This window comes from Dermacentor andersoni, chromosome 10 (genome assembly GCF_023375885.2).
Source record: "Dermacentor andersoni chromosome 10, qqDerAnde1_hic_scaffold, whole genome shotgun sequence".
Lineage (NCBI taxonomy): Eukaryota > Metazoa > Arthropoda > Arachnida > Ixodida > Ixodidae > Dermacentor > Dermacentor andersoni.
In genome coordinates, this window is record NC_092823.1 from 114,565,473 (window position 1) to 114,579,446 (window position 13,974).

Sequence of the window (13,974 nt, forward strand, 5' to 3'; positions counted from 1 at the left end):
CGGACAACCTATTTCGGAAGTTTATCTGTAGTTTCTTCGAAGTTTGTAGGTGTGGGCATTGTTCACTCCAAATAAAATATTCAAACCCATACATTGGAAACTTTTCAAAGCACTGCGATTCTAACATTGGCCTGGATGGTTGCGGTAACTCAAAGTTACATGAGTGTGTGCCACGAGTGGCCCAATAAACATTGCGGGAGCACATCACACAAGTGAAATTACAAGGATGAGATTGTACAAGTGATAGCACTCTTTCTCGAAGGGAAACTCTATTTGCTTATTTTCCCGAGTTTCGCGTGGGTGCTTGGCTGCTGGTGCTCCGTGTTGTGTGCTGTAGGGTTGGTCGCCATCTCGGCGGTTATATTTGTGGATGTGTATTCGAAGTTTACTTGACAGCATCTGCGAAGTGGCTTACACATCCCTTGTATGATGATAAATTATGCAGATAGCAAGTATATAATTTGTTATATTCGCTTCTCTCATACTAGTTCTACACATTACGTCGTCTGACAAGCATCTCTGAAGGACATCGGTTTTTCAATAGAATGGTGAATTGTATTTCACGAATTTTATGACTTACTCTATTCATTTGCTAATTTCCTCATTTGGTATGGAGCAAAGGTCCATACCGAATGCCCGTTTTTCACTAATCCTTCAGAATAGACAATACCACGGTGGCGGAGGAAGCACAGAATTCCTAAATGTCGCCTAATAGGTGTCATACCTTTCTTTTCATACACATTTCCTCCCCATTCTTCCCTCAACAAGCATAGTGCTTCACTTTCGCCCTTGTGACATCGCTGCATATACGTATCAAGCTATACATTCGATCTATTGGGATTGTGTGCTTCGACATGGTTCGACAACCATGCAGTGCATAAGCATCAGAATTGCATGACAACAAAGCTATGACTTTTCAGGTGGATGTACGTACACACTTCATGAGATTACACGTTGCGTAGGAGGAATATAAACAAATTGTACGCATCGTCCCCAGTTGGGAAGCCTTTAGTTGAACCTTTATTAAAGCTTCGTTTTAAATTAATTCCACCATGTGCATTGGACCTGCATTTTTTTCAAGAAAGACAGTCACCGTATAGAAAAAATACAAAGGCTTTGATTGCAGAAAATACTGACAGTGCAATGTGACGTTCTATAGCGAAATATTTATCACTCCAAAGTTTATTCGGCTTATGTTATATTCGTGCCGTTCTTACGTTGAGGTTCTATTTATTTGCAGGTTGTGGTGAAGCAATCGTTATCTGACAACCAAATTCGCCGTGAGAATTAATAAATCTTTGCGTGGCAAAAACTGTCAATGCTTCAGGGCGCACACATACACGAGAAATTAGCGACTCTACACACAACTTAATTGGTGGGAATTTCAGGCTACTTCTTTCTCGAAATTCGTAAACTCACTTTGGCAGGGCGCTGTAGATGCATGGTAGTGGTTTCCCGCTTGAACTTGCAACATCGATTTCTGCGACTGGTTTGAGTTCGGTTGTTTTGTAGACGCGAGATTTTGCGTCAATTTCAATGCGGTGGCCAAGCTTGGCGTTTCTGATAGTGACATCCTCTACGCGGACTATTGAATTGTCCGTAACTGCGAGAACAGTGAAAAACGAAAGTCTTTTCGCAAGCAGATGGGCAATAAATAAACTGTCATTCAGAATTAGCTATCATTGATGGTAATGATCAAAGATCGCTGGGAAACGTACGTCCTTCAAGTTGTACCAAAGAGGGTGATAATGGGGGTGCTAATAATCTCGATAACTAATATGCTATTATTTGAAGGAATGTAGATGGAGGACCTTAATTAGCACTCATAAACACCCTGTTTGGATAATATACCCTGTCCTTGGTGCCACAGCATCAAATTCATAAGCATGTGGTCACTGCGATTTGGTGTAGAAGAACTGGCAAAATAATTTCATCCTGCATACACAGAAATGCACATTCATTTAATTTTTATTGACAATTACCTTACAGGCCTTCAAGAAAGCATTGTGTAAGGGGAAAGTACGTTGAGGTACTCGTTAAAAATTTTGAGGCAAGAAAATGTCTCATTACACTAAAACGAATATTCACGCAGCGCAGCAGTATGAAACATTATACGATATTAGCGAATACAATATCAATAACAACATTACCAAAACAGTAAACAAAGTGACATATATGAAACTTTGACATGTATAGCATATCCAAGTTTATTTCTATAGTAAACATAGGACAAATGTAAATTGTGGATGAATATACAAGGTCAGAGACAAGAACTTGTTGGGCCATGTTATATAACTGTAAGGCGGATTCCATCACATGCTCCTGCATGTATCAAGCACATAAAGCCTTGGCAGATGGCTACCACCTATTCTTCAGGCTTTGAATAACCTTAACTGTTAACCGATTATGCTTAACTCAAGTATGGATCTTGATTTCCTCGCCTCGTTCGAAGAACTTTTGGTTGCGCTATCGTGACAAAGCTTTTAGTGTCTCATTATCATAACTGTCCTTTGTGATTCAGGCAACCATTACACGCGAAATTCACAATAACATAGTTGTGCAAAGCAACTCCAGCTTTCGCGCAGCTTGGTATATCTCCCAAAACCTTTGTGCTTAACAAGAACAAGGTGTTTTTTTGAATGCCCCAAAAAACAACAACTTCAATATGACTGATTTCACAGCCGTAGTAAATCGATATTAGCATCTCCTCCCGAAAATAGGCGTAACGTTACAAGCACATTAGGACGCAGTACCTCTTCAACTTGCGGCGTGGAATATTAAGAAAAATTTAGAGAGAGCCTGACGACCGTTAGGCATATAAATATGCTGTGCAAGATACAATGCAAAAGGAGAACAAAATGAAAACAGCAGGTCTAATCGTACCAGCACACTTAGTTAAGGTTGGCCTCTGGACTGAACCGTCCGCAATGGTCATGACCGCAAGGAAACCGAAGCAGATTAGGTTAAGCATCTTCGATACTCTGGAGAACAGCTAGTGCGCTCGCAGACACTGACGTGCTCGCTTTTATACTGAGTGATCGAAGATATACCAGTGCTGGCAAGAGCGAAATGAGTTCATAGACCCACTTACAAATAACGTCTCTGTGACAAAATTCTGACAGCCACTGCAAATCTCTCGGCAGTTTTTACGACTGCAGTCCGCTTCACTTTGCTAACAGTCGTATAGCGTGCCTAAAGGCTTGCGCGTTTGCTAGGTTTCTCACTGAACAAAAACATAGCAACAGCGCAGGCGACGGGAAAGAGATTTATATCAACAGGGCAGCGATGAGCTCTAACGCAGTACCGTAATGCCCGAGCTGTTCGCCATTTTGGACGTAAATCAGCAACGCCAGCTTAGAACTCTGCTAACGGATTCCTTCAACCCGTTTTCTCGTCTCCAGTTATCTGCCCATGGTGGCCGAATTGAACATTAAATTCATTGTTACCGAAGTGTACAAAGAAATTAATTTTGTTTATACTGTAGAAATTTTGTTTTATCCTTCCGTTAGTTTAGTGGCTCTTTTCTTTACACCTTCCACTATTCTACTTGTTCCTCAGGCACGGAAAAAATGAAAGCCTCTGCGGCTATTGCCTCATTAATCAATCAGTGGCTGCTCATTACACAGTTTCATCTTGACAAAGTATCGCACAAATTTTGGCATGAAACAAATAATTTTCGACAAGGTATAAATGAGAAAATATGCGAGAGAGAGAGAGAGAGAAATAGAAGACAGGAAAGGCGAGGAAGTTCACCAGACACACGTTCGGTTTGCTACCCTGCACTGGGTGAAGGGGCATGCAAATGAAGAAAAGGAGAGGAGATAGAGAAAGGACAGTTTCGCGCACATTTGAAGGTTCCCACCGAGTCTACACACGATTGCCAAGACCTGTCGACTTGAGGTATTTGAACAACACTTTCATGGTTTTCTGTGTTATCGAAGCGTACGGCCATGGTCCAAGGATCTTCATTACTGAAAATGGTCTAGAGTCCAGCTGGTTCAATGCTGTCCGGAGAGCTTCACGCTCAACGTCGCATTGGGAACAGATACATAGGAAGTATTCAATCGTTTCTGTGGTTCCGCAAGTGTCCCACATGGGCGTATCCCCCATTCCAATGCGGAACGAGTAGGCCTTCGTTAATGCCACCCCGAGCCAGAGGCGGTACAATACTGAAACCTCAGAGCGGGATACTTTTGATGGCAGTTGTAGCATTAAGAATGGATCCAGCCTAAGAAGATGACACTTCGGGAGGCTGGGAGAAGACCAGTATTTGTGTTTCATAGTTTTAGCTACGATATGAAGCTTTCTTACAGCGTCGGTTCTGGATAAGGGGATTGGAACTGTTAGGGCTTCCAGATGGGCCGACCAGGCGGCTTCGTCGCCACAGTCATTACTAGCAATGCCGGTATATCTAGGCAGCCACTGGAATATAATTGCATGCCCTTTAGCGATAGATTGATGTTGGTATTCTCCTGTTTCAAATGACACCTCCTCATGAGTCCTATGATATAGGGCAAAATCCATACGCTGAATTGCTGCCTGAGAGTAACACAATATGGTCCATTTCTAAGATGTGTCTTGCGAGAGATACTTGACAGCAGCACGCAGGGCAGCAAGCTCTGCCCCGTTGATGTTGTGATGTGGAACAGTTTGAATTTCATTGTAGTTTTCCAATCAGGAATGACAACGGCAGCTGAAGAGTTAGTAGGTGAGATTGAACCATAAGTATACATGTCTATTCGGTCACCGTATCTTTATATGACTACTATCAGTGTCATCTGTTTGAGAACTATTGTTGAGTGACTGGCCTTCTTTACGCCCGGAATACTTAGGCGCACCTGAGGCTCTCGGAGACATCACAAGGCCAACGAAGGCCTTGTTGCGGGTATGTATCCTAATAGAAGGCAATCTGTATGGGTGATTATAACTTCCGAAAACGTTGCACGATGCCTCGGCGAAGGCAAGACCGCCAAGTGATGATCAGGGATGCTGGAAAGATGACGGACATGCGTACTGAGACAATACAAAGCAAGGTATGTCTGGATAGAGTGATTTTCGGCAAGCGCGATTGTTGCAGCTATTGATGCACAGCGAGGAAGTCCTAAACACGAGCGCAATGCTTGACCTTGCAAGCTCTCCAATGAGCGAATATTTCACTTGCACATACTGGACAACACTGGAAGGCTGTAGCGTAAATTCTCTAGGAATATAGCTCTGTACAACTGAAGCATGGAGCGTACAGACGTGTCCCGTGTTTTCCCGCACATGAATTTCAGTACCTGGGCAATCGACAGACAGACAGACAGACAACGAACTTTATTGAATCCTGAGGAGCTACTTTCGGGACCTCCTAACGGGAGGCCATTGTAGCCGCTGGCCGCGCCCACGTAAAGGACAGAACGCCGTGACGCTCCGCTCTTTCCTGGGCCCTCTGGATAGCCTGGGCTTGCTTTCGGAGTACCGTGCTTCTGATGGCCTCCTCCCATTCGGCTTCGCTGGAGAGGAAGTCGTTAGGCAACGCGGGACATCGCCAGAGCATGTGAGCCATTGAGCAAAAGGTTTCCGTGCAGTCGGGACAACTAGGGTTCACATCCGAGTACATCCTACTGAGGAATCCCCGCGACGGGAAAGATCCCGTCTGCAGCATTCTAAGTGTTGCTGACTGACCTCTACTGAGCTTCGGGTGAGGCAGAGGTCCAATGAGGGCTCCAGGAAAGATTTCGGTTGAATATTACACCCAAGAATCGATGGGTCTTTCCATAGGTGGTAGTGTGTCCATTAATAGAGACTGGGTATGGTGTCATAGGTTTACGTGTGAACGCAATCAATGCACATTTCTCGGTCGATGCAGTCAAGCCTTGTGTTTGAAGATATGCTGTTGTCAAAGTTGCTGCCCGCTGCAATCGCGCACGAACCTGAAGGCGAGTGACTGCAGGAGTCCAAAGGCAGATGTCACCTGCGTATATCGACAGGTAGATTGTTTTAGGTAAAACTTCAGCTAGTCCAATGAGAGTCGCATTGAACAACGTGGGACTCAATACTCCTCCTTGAGGCATGCCGCAGTAAGTGTAATATTCCACTGTGGGGCCACCTTCTGTTTGTGGAAAAACGACCGGCGAGTTATGTTGTCGCATAACCAGCGAATCATGCGGCCGCCGATTCCGATAGTCTCCAGGGAGTTGGAGGCGTCATGTGCAATGTTGCCATACGCGCCTTTCACGTCGAGAAGGAGCGCAACTGGTATGCGCTTACGGCTTTTCTCCTGTTACACAAACGTTCTCAGGTCAATGACGCTATCAATTGAGGAACCACCCCAACGAAAGCCTGCCGAAGAAGCGGGGTAGATATTGTAACGCTCGAGACAGCATTTTATATGTGCATGAACCATACTTTCCATCACATTTCCGTTCAGCTGGCAAGAGCGACAGGGGAATATGCCGCCCAGTCCAACGGAGATTTTCCCGGCTTTAGCAAAAGTAGCAGCCGACCCAACTTCCATTGCCGGGGAACTGCACCTCTATATCATGAGTTGTTGAAACTGGTCCGAAGCGCTCTTCTTGCCTCTTGTCCAAGGTGTCGCAGGCCAGCATAGGTGATGCCGTCAGGGCCTGGAGAGGGTGATCGTTTAGAAATGGCCAGGGCAGCTTCGAGCTCTTCCATGGTGAAGGACACATTTATTTCGGGTGCCCGAGCCGCAGGAAGGTCACTTACATCAATGTTGGTGTTGACAGGCTCGCCAGTGACTCTCGCACAGAATTTATCCGCCACACCAAGCTCAGTTTGGCGAAGATGGAGGGCCAAAGCTGCGAATGGGTTTGCTTTTTGCGGGGATGAAAGAAAATTATGGACTATCTTCCAGATATGTGAAAGCGGCTTGCAAGGGTCCAGCGATTCATATAATGTCTTCCATCGCTCACTCTAGTTTCTCTATGCGGCACTTGACTTTATGCTGAATGCGTCGTGCAGACAATATGCAAAATGTATTATAGTTGTTATAGAGCTACACCAAGAAGTAAAAAATAAAAGCTTTTTTGTTCAAACCTCTGAAATATCGCTTTGTTTTCCCTGTATGAATCGCTCAATTATACGTCATAAAATTCTGGCCAGTGCATTACACGGGATAAGAAGTTAAGAACAGATCAAGAGTCATATCAAGGATATATTCAGGTAAAGCTAGGTTAAGAGATTGCGAGGATATATTCAGGTAAACCTAGGTTAAGAGATTACGTAGCTAACTTTATTACGTGAAACACTATCGTCCTTGCGTTCGTATTCTTGAGAAACTTGTCCTGCAGTTCAAACAGTGTCGTATAAAAGGTGGCTTGTCGTATAAAAACCAAGACAGAGGCTTCCGCGAGTAACCATATGTGAAATGTTTCCTAGCAAGCAATTTACGACTGCACAGCGAGATTTGAAACATCGCCCGCAATATTGCCCCCATTACCTCACCATTTCCTATATGTATCATACTTAGTTTCAATGTAATACCTTTCAGGTTAACATCGTGCATGCTTCGTATTTCCTAAAAAAATCTATCTATTTCTGTTTAAAACGCCTCCTAGATGTAGCCAAAAGGTAATAAACTTAAGATTGCTTAAACTGATCAGATACCGGCAGCACCCATCACGAGGAGTGCTTGGACAGGTGCCCGAGAGCGAATCAGTCTCGGGGAGCTCGATGACCTTGATTTAGGCCGCATCCCCAGGGACGTGATAGTGTCCGTATTTCTATTATGGCTTCAGAAAGCTGGACATGCGTTTATTGCGATTAGCATTCTTAAGATACTCCAGGCACTTCCCAGTATCTATATATCTGTCTATGACCAGATCTATTCATTTTCCTTTAACGCCAAATTGGGTCACTCGGTGTATGGTCCAATGGGCATGTGCTACTCTTAGGTGAAGCACAATGACGCCATCTAGGACCACGAAGTATGTCCCACTAGGTATGTGCGACTCTTCAATGAGGCACATTGAAGTTAACTTGAGTTACCGGATATGTGCCAACGGGTGTGTACAAGTGGATATGTGCTGCTCTTCAACGAAGCCAAGCGCGCGAGACGAGCCGAGCTGCGGTAACCGCCTCATACCTACATGACTCGTTTCGGCGGTGTCACTATAGTATGTCCCTACAGTTGCTTCAACGCTAGTGGCATTAACGTCGAGATTCCTCGTGAGATTGGTTATGCAGGATCTTCTTTTTTTTCCTCCAGCTGTTGCAACCCATCATAGGTGTGGTCATAGGTGCACGATAGCTGTTGCAACCCATCATGTATGGCCTTGCAAACTTCCATTTGCAACAACATCAAACCGAATCAATTCCAGCATATTTCACAGCAAGGTCAAAAAACGATATTCCTATGAGCAGTGTTCTCAATAGTGCTTTTATTCGGATCAAAACATGCTCTGTAGTAACAGAAAAGCCCCAATACACAGAGGGGCAAGCGCACTGTCTACAGTGACTTGGCAGGTGAGCATCGTCAGGCATGGAAAGGGGAGTATTCCGCACCCTGGGGCGATCATTGGTGCACCGACCAGTTTGGCTGATGTATAGGTTCCCCCCCCCCCCCCCCCCAAAAAAAAAGAAAATGAAATTCAGTAGGTAAATTATGTGATGCAATGTCGAAAACGAAGACAAAAAGGGAGACTCTGGAGGCTTTCCACATAATGAGGCAGTAGCAGGCCTGCGTCAGTGATACTTCTCTGAGCCTCACCGATAAGGAAATGTTTCCTTAACGGTTAGGTGTGATTGTAGGAAGACTAGGGGAGGTTGAATGCGTTTCTTTTCGCAGTGGTTTTCTGCCTTCCTTTGAGGAAGCTTCATGTTTAGAAAGTTTGTCTTTCTTCCTTCATAAATTTTAGTTCAGAGTTTTAACCTGTCCCGCCGCCTTCATCCTTGTGTTTTAGTTGGCTCTCGTTGCTTTTTGTTTGCTAGCGTGTGCCAACTGCCTAAGCTCGCCGCTTTGTTACTTCGGATTTGTCTATTGTCAGGCTCCTTTGCTTAACGGAATTTTCTGTTGCGAAATGATTAGATGCATGCATCGCATGTCGTTATTCGGGCATTTCTTTACGTAACGCACCCTATGTGAGCTTTATATTTGCCTTTGTTTTGGAATGAAATTTTATATATCCTGTGTTTGCCTGAGATTAGGACGTAGGCTCTGTCGAATAAGTCTATTTGAATTGCTGCTGAAATATTGACATTAAAACAAGGTTAATGTTGTTTTTTTATTCTCCCTGTCGTTTCACTAGTGCTTCCGACAACCATAAAGCAGGCCGTACATTTCCTGTCGCCGAATACTGTTTAATAAATTGCCTTTTAATGTCACTGAACTTGCCTACTCAGCTGCAAAACGAAGGGCACGGAAACACGTTCTGCTGGGGCCATTTGCGTGAAACATGTCACTGCATGAAAATTTCAACATGGTTGAAGACCTTCATGCAGGTCACACCAGGCTGTCGCACAAAGAGAAGAACCAGGAGCGCTGGTCCTGTCATGCTGCCTCTTCACCCGTTCATCTTCTCTGCTCCGTATAGAGCCCACCGTGACGTGACGCAATCTTCCGGAAACTAGAAAATTTTGCGCCGAAAGTAGGCAAATTGGCTCGAATAGCTGTCGAACTTAGGTGAACGAAAACCACTGTAAGCTAAAGATTGCGGCAGATGTCGTGCCTAAAGAAGTGGCACCCTGCGAAGTAAGACATACAGAAAACAATAAAATATGGGAAATTGTTTATTGAAACAACGAGGACACCTAGGACGATGTCCTGTTATCGCAGCAAAATTGAGAGGAACGCTCATGCGTGGCAACAATGTTTCTTCCAGGAACTGGTTTCTCCAAATGGTGCGAAGATGAGCAAGTAAAATTGTGTTGCCGAGAGCATCTGCATTTTATTTTTCCAGACGTAAATTATCCCACTGTAGAAGTTGCTATGTGGCAACTATAATTTGCATGTAAGTCAAGGACACCTGCGCACACCCTACGAGTAAGAAATAAGCTGGACCGACACCATTCCAGGGCTAGTGGTAACTTCAGTAGAGGTCAACTATTACCGGGAAGGACACACACTCGAAAATGTAGCCTTCATCCTTCACCCTCAGAGTTACAAGGATGTGGCCATCCTGAAAAAAAAGTAAGATAAAGATGCGCCGTAAGGGTCACTGTAGAAAAAACAGAAGTTCGAACTCGGAAAAATGGCATACGTTGTCGACGGCAACGAAATAGTGTCTACGGCGGAAGTAGCAGAAATAGGGACAGGCAGAATGGATGCTGAGTGACAACTGTAGGGTTGTGTGAAAAACGCAGATTATAGAGGCAATGGTACACACATGCGCATAGGCAAATAAGCTGTAAACGGCTATCTCCATCTCTTCGTTCTAAAAGTGTAAAAGGCTGAAAAAATGTAAACTCTACCCGTTAATATCAAGAGCGTGGCTGCGTTTGCAAAAAAAAAAGCACTTTATTTTCAACCAATGGCCACGGACCAAAGCTGGTTTTGATAAACATATACTTCACGATACAGGGGCAGTGGGTAACGTTGTTACAGCCACAGAGGTTCAGTTAGAGTTGCCAAGGTGTTCGTAGCGCAAATAAATGGAGAAGAAAAATGATAGGTAACCGGTTGCTATGCTATGCTATATATTCACCATGAAATATACCGCGCTATTGTGCGTACATCTTGCCTAAAAAATGCATCTAAACAAATTACGTTGCTTTTCTATAGCCTCGGTGTGCAATAACTTCTCGTCACCCTCAGACTACTGTTCACGCTGTTTCGAAAGTTCTCTCATATTTTTATCTTTAGGTTTACATTGGCTAATGCTCGAGAACACTAAGCCATAAAAATAAGAAAACATCGCTGGGCTTTTGAAGCACTCGCGCAACACGAAAGCAGTGTAGACCACTATTATAAATGGTAGCCTTTAGCGTATAATACAGAACGTCACAGTTCTTGAATCATATAAGTACGGAAACTGTCTCCAGATTTGGGGCGCGCGGGTACTCTTCTGCGGCTGTCTTTCCACATGATTTCATGAATACCAGAGTCTAACTGAATGACGTCCTATTAGGGATTAAAGTAAGTAAGACTCGTCGATACGTATTGTCTGCTAAATTGCATATAGATTCTTAAAACATGGCGCAGGGGGAATTCTGGCGGCATCGCTCATGCGAGGTTTCTGATGCACATTGTGCCGCTATGGGTATGTGATGGTGTACGGATGTGGGAGCTTTGTTTTGAATGTGTTTAAAATAGTTTAAAAATGAAGCAAAAATTACGCTTTTCTAAAGGTAAATTAGCCTTCAACTTCTTCGTGTGGCCACAATATAAATTTTGCCATTGTGCCCTCAATTTTGAATGGAAACACGCGAAGGAAAAAAAAGAGCAAGCCATTGAATCTAGTCTCACAGTGAGATTTTAAATTTCCAATGAACCATTATAATGATTTTTAAAATGTTATAGGATTCTTTCATGAACTTTTCCGGAATGTAGAACGCTGCTAGGCTCGTATGGCTTCAGGGTGTCTTGGCTCTTCGAGAAATTTACCGATATGAAGCCGCCAATACCCGTCGTTCGCATGCATGTACGACAGCATGACAGCGCCAGTTTTTCTCTTTAGCTAATTTTAACTTTAGGCTAAATACCACTCGAAATGGGCAATTTGACGAAAAAGAAGGTGTTCATCTACAACATCACTCATTGAGCGTAGCCTTAAGTGAATGCCTTCGTTTATTATTGTTCCTGGAAAGCGTTATTTTATTGTTGACTTTATCGTCGATAGGTGACGCGACATTTACGGAAACCGCAGTGCTTTTCACCAATCAATGTGTCACTGATTCTATTGGGAGTTGCCCTTATTCTATAATTGATACCTCTGGCGGAATGCATGTCCCTAGCATTGAAACACTGATACTGCAAACTTGAAATTTGATATTTTTACGGAGAGTTGTGACACTAGTGTTCGATCTTAATGCCAGTATACATGTTTAGTCGCCACTAGACTAAATATGAATGCATGGTTTGGCATAAAATACGCCTTTCTTGCTTCAAACGGCATCCTCAATTGCTACATTGGACTCCTTCAAGCATTCTTCTGTTGGTAACATTTTTGTATGGCATTTAGTGTTATTTATTGGTCGATCTTTATGATTTAGTTCTTTTATCTCATATTAAAATCGAGCACAATACTTTAAATACAACAAAATTAGCCATGATTTATCTGTATATTTAACGCAAGGTCATCTTCACTTAGGGAGACTAATATATGAAAAAAAAATTAACTATGGGGTTTTACGTGCCAAAACCACTTTCTGATTATGAGGCACGCCGCAGTGGGGGGCTCCGGAAATTTCGACCACCTGGGGTTCTCTAACGTGCGCCTAAATCTAAGTACACAGGTGTTTTCGCATTTCGCCCCCATCGAAATGCGGCCGCCGTGGCCGGGATTCGATCCCGCGACCTCGTGCTCAGCAGCCTAACACCATAGCCACTGAGCAACCACGGCGGATACCAATATTTGAAACTGTCGTACTTTGTACCTATAAGTATGTGCTGGAAACTACCTAACGAAGTAAATTGTTTGTAAATAGGACGAGCAGGTGGTCAGCTAAGCATCTCGCGTCCTTTCTCCTACGACCATTTTCAGGCCATTTCATACGCCGATGTAGCTCATGAGGAGCTATCAGCAGCTGCTAGTGCTTAACGAGGATGTGTTCCCGCGGTCTCTCATATAGAGCGTTGTTTTCAACTCTGCCCTTTTTACAACGGGACATCAGGTTCAAAAATATCAGCTCACCCCAATGCAGGACCTTGTCGTCATTGCGTCGGGTACGTAGAACGAAAGGCTAAAGCTGTAGGTGCCATGTTTCAACGGGCAGGTGCTATTCCATGAAGCGCCGAATTCTTTCTCCGCATACGTGTCGGCATCACAAAGCTTCAGTTCCCTGTGAAGAAGCGAACAAGAAAGGAAAAAAAAGTAAACACTGAACGTGTACATATCAACTGGTGAAACACTGCGTGATAACCATGTGAAAGCCAAGCGAAGATGAAGCCACAGGAATCATAGGAGAAAAGTTATTTGCAGCTTTAATTAATATGCAGAAACTATTAATTTAGGAAAAATGAAGTTGGAGGAAAAATAAACGACGGGCCGCTGATGACAGCTGAACCTACAACCTTCGCATTACGCATGCGATTCACAACCAGTTGTTTCATGGCAGCGTCTGTTCTGACGCCCATACTCTTCAGAAATCATGTATGTGTAACCGGGGCAGTGTTAGAAAGCGTCACCCAGGTCTCCACGGCGGACGTTAAATATCATTGTTCGGGCCCCTCGGTCCGCCTTCTACTGCGTGCTAAGGCACATATATCTCGCAAGTGATGTCATGGAGGCGGCTTATGACTTGGCGGTTAACCAACATGGCACCTAGGCAGACGTCGTTGCAAACGGTGCACATATTGCCGATTAATAGTTAAGCATAGTTACCCACTGTTCATTTAATTCGATTACCTCGACTATCAAGAAGCGCTCTGCCCTCGTAGCACTTCGGGTCCATGTTAGAAAACATAATCAAACCTTTGCTTTTTTATTTAACATTTGTCTTCGTCCACGCCGCAACAATGTTTCTTAGCAACGCGTATAAGCGCTGACGACGAAGGCAGTTTTTGGCCGGATGAAAGACGAGTCCCATTGCAGAAACAGTGGTTACAGCAAGAATCATTGTTCAAGTGCTCTGGATCCCTCAAAGTTTCCGTCGTCAGGCAAACGTCTGTCCGGAAGTGCGGAAGCAACATCGACTAATTTCAGTCGAACTGCGATTGTAAAAAAGCCAGCCACTTCAGAAATGCCCCTACTGCCAATGATTATTCAAAAGAAAAGAACAACATAAAATTCCAGCCGCGGCTACCGCATTTCTATAAGGGAGAAATGAAAAAAAGAAAACATGCACCTTTACTCTGCAGTGCGCGCATGTTAA